Source organism: Corvus moneduloides, chromosome Z, assembly GCF_009650955.1.
Source record: "Corvus moneduloides isolate bCorMon1 chromosome Z, bCorMon1.pri, whole genome shotgun sequence".
NCBI lineage: Eukaryota > Metazoa > Chordata > Aves > Passeriformes > Corvidae > Corvus > Corvus moneduloides.
The window spans coordinates 64396850-64402849 of NC_045511.1; the positions used below are offsets into that span (position 1 = coordinate 64396850).

A 6000-nucleotide genomic window follows, 5' to 3' on the forward strand; every position below is an offset into this window, starting at 1 on the left:
CCCCTTACTTGTGTACTCTTTTCACTTGCTAAAAAACAGAGAGGAGCTGGGGTCAAATGTGTAGCAGAATACTGTATTTCAAGCAAATACATTCAGTTGTAGGTTCACTTTAGAATTTCCAGAGATGTCTCCAGCTCTCCAGGTTCTCTCTGTCTGGAGACCATATAAAGATACGAATGTGGCGGTTCTCATGCAATCAACCAGCAGGAAGGAGTCAAACGTTCTTCGTCAAAGCAGGAGTCACATCACAGGAAATCACGTTGTATAATCTTCCCAGTGTCAGCTGATATTGGGGTACTTCTTTTTGTCTAATGTTTCTGTAGGTTATTCCATTTGTGTCAACTGCAGTCAAAAGAAATCCTGATTACATTTAAATGCTGTTACTTTCAGATTGCGATGACATGTTTTCTTGAAAATAAAAGTACATTCTATGTTGAAAAGGAAAATTTAATGTCAGGGATAGTCTGTTGTAGCACTGATTTTCTTAGTCTCGAATTTCGTGAATGTAAAAGTCAACAGTAGTTAAAGTTACTGTGACACCATCCCAAGCCAGTGAATAATGTAAGATTTTTTTTTTTTGTAGAGTTTGTATGTTGAAAATAATCATATAAAAGTTTCTTCCTTTGAAGTGAAAGAGTATGTGGATAATTTGGGGCTGATAATCCTTTCTACTGGCTTCTTACGTTGTGTTTACAGGAAGGTAAGGAGATACATACAGGGAGATATTTGCCTGGTTAAATTATTTTCAGTGGTGAGTTGGTCACTTAGTGTTCAGATCTAATGGCATTACATATCTTCATGAGTTGCAGAAAACAGCAAAGAATTCAACCTGGACAGATCAAGGCACAAAATCTCAGAACATGGGATTTCTGAGTGTATGTGCTAGGAAATACAGAATCACAGAATCATCTACGTTGGAAAAGACCTTTGAGATCATTGAGTCCTACCTATGACCGAACACCACCTTGTCAACCAGACTATGGCACTGAGTGCCACATCCAGTCTTTCCTTAAACACCTCCAGGGACAGTGACTCTCCCACATCCCCAGGCAGCTCATTCCAGTGCCCAATCACCCCTTCTGTGAAGAAATACCTCCTAATGTCCAACCTAAGCATCCCTTAGAGAAGCTTATGTCCTCTTATACTGTTCATAGCTGCCTGGGAGAAAAGGCTGCCTCACACCTGGGTACAGTCTCCTTTCAGGGAGTTGTAGAGAGTAATAAGGTCATCCCTGATCCTCCTTCTCTCCAGGCTAAACCACCTCAGCTCCCTCAGGCACTCCTTACAGGACAAGCATTCCAGACTCCTCACCATCTTCACTGCCCGTCTCTGGTCTTGCTCCAGCACCTCAATGTTCTTCCTGAATTGAGGGGCCCAGAACTGAACACAGGATTCCAGGTGTGGCCTCACCAGTGCTGAGTACAGGGAGACAATCCCTGCCCTGGTCCTGCTGGCCACACTGTTGCTGGTACAGGCCAGGATGCCATTGGCCTTCTTGGCCACCTGGGCACACCCTGGCTCATGTTCAGCTGCTGGCACCAGCACCCCCAGGTCCTTTTCCTATGGGCAGCTTTGCAGCCCCTCTGCCCCAGCCTGTGGCACTGCCTGGGGTTGTTGTGACCCAAGGGCAGGACCCGGCACTGGGCCTTGTAGAACCTCACACCACTGGCCTTGGCCCATGATCCAGCCTGTCCAGATCCCTCTGCAGAGCCTTCCTACCCTCCAGGAGATCAACACTCCCACCCATCTTGGTGCCATCGGTGAATTTGCTAATGGTATACTCAAGCCTCTCATCCAGATCATCAATAAAGATATTAAAAAGGACCAGGCCCAACACTGTTTCCTAGGGAACACCACTAGTGATGAGACACAATATGCTCAACAAAAGAAATCAGTTAAATTCTGAAGATTTGTATAGTGAAATTGCCCTAATTGGGCAGTTTGAAAGACCTCTTTCTCTAATGAAATATTTACTGAATGGAGTAAACAGTCACAATTCCCTTCCTCTTCCCCTTCCCCTTTCTTTTTTTCCTATTTTTTATCAGTTCCAAAAGAACAACAGAAAACTAAACCAACATATTAATTATCCTGTAGAAGCCATTTTTTGGCAACGTGGTTTGCAATTCACAGTTTGAAGTGTTTTCCCAATTACCATTATTTGTCACTTTAGCTATGAGTTTGATGCTGAAAGTTTGTTGTTTGAAGTTTTCTTGAATTCTACAAAATATATCATATCATATCATATCATATCATGTCATACCAATGTATGTGCATATTAGGCCACTTTTTTTTGTTCAAATTTAAATCTGGACAAAAACCCACTATAATAACAGCAAGAATAACCCTTAAATAGTTAGGTTTTTCTATGTTAATTTATTTCTTGTTATTTCCTTAAAATCACTTTGCTTGTAAAATTTATTTTGCTGAATTAACATAATCACAATAACTAGTAAAGTAACTTCAATGCTTTTGTGCAAACAGGAGATTTGTATCATTTTTTTAGGAGCTGTCATGTTAAAATAACGTGACTTCTTCTGATTGCTTAAGTTACTCCATATCATTTAATAGACTCCTTATTGCTGAACGGGACTCTAATAAATCATTTTCTTGGAATTGTAAGTAGTTGGAAAATAGGCGCTCAGCTGGAAATAGTTAAAAATTCCTTGTGCTCTCAGCAGTAAGTAGATTGATTTGGTTTTTGTCATGCTATGTTTGCCTTTGAATTGCTCATCTTCAGCACTTTGAAAACTCAGATTCAGTATATCCAGATGGATGCTCCACATCACTTTACACTTTGAAAATGTTAGCCTGATAATTATGTCTTGACTTGTTTCTGAAAGCAGTAAGGATCATCTTTAATGCTCTACTTTCCTCATTTCATCCACCCATGCCTATCCACTGTGCTTTCATTTGTTGTTTTTTGTTGCATCTGTGGTAGTTTTTCAGCATGCTTTGCTTTGTGCACTGGGATCTGCAGGCTAAGTGTGATGTATTTGTCATACTCTCTCTTTGTGCCCAGTGGAAGTGTCCTTTTATCATCAAGCACTTGTTTCATCTCGCTGCACTGCAACAGAGCTTACATAAGCAATTATAATACTAATGCTGTTCTACAAAATAATTGCTGAGGCACTCATCTTTAAAAAGATATTTTCATCCAAATGTCTTAGAGACAAGGTAGTCCTACTCTTAATTTTGTCAACGACCCTATGAAGTCTCTGACTTCAGCAAGCTGGATCATGGTCTGCTATTATTCTGATCTCTTTTTGTGCCTGAGTGAGACACTTAACTTTTCAAAGGTCTAGAAAACCTTCAGTGATACAGTGTAAAATTCTTTATTCAGGGAGACATGAGAAAGATCTCTGATATTCATCTATGTTATAAGCCATGTCTAAATTTACTCAAGGTGATAGTGGCATTTGGCAAGGTAGGAACATTACAGAGAAACTGAATTATGTAGGAGTTTATTTTCACAGAATGGTGCTTTCTTGCCCTTTTTATTAATTTTTGATCTGTGTTGTTTTGGAAAGAGAGAGAATCTGACGGTGAACTATCTCTGGGTTCAGTTCCAAAGTACTTGAAAACGGCATCTGATTTTGGTAGGTCTGATGTCCTTTGTACGTGCTCCAGACTTGAAAAAGGAGGACAACTGAGAGGGAATTGTGTTGTGACTAATAAGTCAGTCATGCTAATCTTGTCAGATATATGAACTGTCAGCCTTCTTACAAGACCTTGGCAATCAGGCTGACATTAACTGTGAAGTCATTACTGTATCTGTAATCTCTACGTATTTCAACTGAGCTCATTGCACAATCTGTGTACCATCCATAAGAAACTTCCATATTTTCCATGTATGGGAATATTCCCAGATTTCAGGAATAGGTCTCTTTGTAGAAATACACAGTCCACACCTAAGAGAAAAAAACACCCTCTTTGTCTCATTCAGGTTTTCCTTCCCACATTCCTCCACACAGTGAGTAAATACCAGGTTCAGTCCAAGCTGGCTATTTTCCAAGTAAGTCCAAGTTATCCTATACTGCCCTGAACCACATTTTTCCTTGAAACTCTGTTAGGGAAGAGTGATCCTGAAAGTGTGCCCAGAGACCACGATCCATGTGCACAGAGTAAGGAAGGTAGGTTATAAACAGGTAAGCAGCCATTGCACTTCAAACTTCCATGGAATTCTAGATGACGTCCCTAAAAAAAGGGCTAATTTTTATGTATGTGCAATCACCATAAGTAAGAACAACCTTGGAAAAACAGCAAAAAGGATTTTGTTGTTGTTTTTTTCAGATTGCTCACCAATTCCCTCTCACAATTTAGTAAAAAGACTCCACATGTATGTTTTTATATTGATGTGTCTCTTTGTTAAGATGCAAATTGACGAGAAGAACAGGTATTACAACCTCCTGAGTACATTTTTACTGAATGGTTTTATTTGTTTGAAAAAAAAAATCAAAGACTTTCTATTCATTACTTAGAGAAGTCAACAACACTCCAAACAAGGGTGAAAGAGTTATAATGAAAGGTAGGTTATGATTAACAGAGTTGTCTTTGATTAACGTGTATTATGTTTTCTCTTGGACATAGAATACAGAACAACACTAACAGATTTTACAGCAGTGGACAACATTATTTTATGGAGATGGTGGGAAAGGAAAGGGGAGGGAACAATCACTAAAGAAGCTTTCGAGAGTTTTCCTCATGCATCCTCTTAATACAAATGAACTGTAATACATATAATTTTATGACTACATCAAACGCTTGCTGTGGAGAAAAGGAACTGTTTATTGAAAAGGCAGATTGCCATTGGCCTTCTTGGCCACCTGGGCACACCCTGGCTCATGTTCAGCTGCTGGTACCGGCACCCCCAGGTCTTTTTCCTGTGGGCAGCTTTGCAGCCACTCTGCCCCAGCCTGTGGCACTGCCTGGGGTTGTTGTGACCCAAGGGCAGGACCCGGCACTGGGCCTTGTAGAACCTCACACCACTGGCCCTGGCCCATGATCCAGCCTGTCCAGATCCCTCTGCAGAGCCTTCCTACCCTCCAGGAGATCAGCACTCCCACTCAACTTGCCTGCAAATTGCCTGATGCAGCACTCAACCTCTTTGTCCAGGCTGTCAATAAAGAAATTAAACAGAACTGGCCTGTAGTGGTTTGGTCCAAAATACTCATTACTGTTTACCTTCTGTGAGATAAGAATTAGGAGAAATGCAAAGCAGGCACCAAACTTGAAAGAATATAAAGAAGTTTATTAACAGACCTAAAAGAGGGGAAAAAAAAATTTTACCACCTTCAGAACTCTCCTCCTCCCCCCACCTTCCTCCCTTCTTCCACTGACAATGTAAAAAGACAACCCTTAAGATGTTCAGTCTGTTCACCACTTTCATAATAACCTCGTTCAGTCCATTTAGAAAGAGAAGTCTCTTCTTGCTCGTGCTATGAAAACATTATCACAACAAGACAGCCACCCGGGTTGGTTCTCTGCCCGCATGTGAGTCCCTTCCCCCGACTTGCAGCTTTTCCCACAACTGCTTTTGAGGGTCCACTCTTGAAGTTTTTTGGGGTACAATTTTAAGGTTGAGCCTTTCAGAAACAAAAACAGAGGCCCTTTTGCTTCCCTGGGAGCAAGGGGTCTTCCTCATCTTCATCATTAAGACTATCTCTGGGAGCATCTCTAGAAACTGAGGTTTTCTCCTTTCCCGTTTGGAGCAAAAGTCCTCATCGTTTCCATCTCTCCCTGTCCAAACTTCTCATGAAATTACAGCTGCGTCAGCATCTGCCTATCTCAGCACAGGTGCTTTTGCTCACGAGTTGAACACTCCACCCCCCATATCTTCATGGAATTACAACAGGATACTCTGATATATCATAGCTTCACAACAGAATTTCAGCTTTAAGCATCTCCTCTCTCTCTTCCCTCAGGTTTTCAGCTCTTCACAGCAATAAAAGGGTTAATCTCACCTCGGCCTTGCAGCTGTGTGGCTTATCGCTGTTGGTCACC

General features: G+C 41.2%; 1 long non-coding RNA gene across 1 annotated transcript; it reads right to left on the reverse strand.

The window, feature by feature from the left end:
• Positions 1-52: 52 nt before the first annotated feature.
• Positions 53-6000, reverse strand: LOC116438433. The gene is made up of 2 exons (XR_004237733.1): positions 5961-6000; positions 53-342 (listed from the first exon to the last, which is right to left on the reverse strand). It is a non-coding gene; the product is annotated as an uncharacterized LOC116438433 (long non-coding RNA).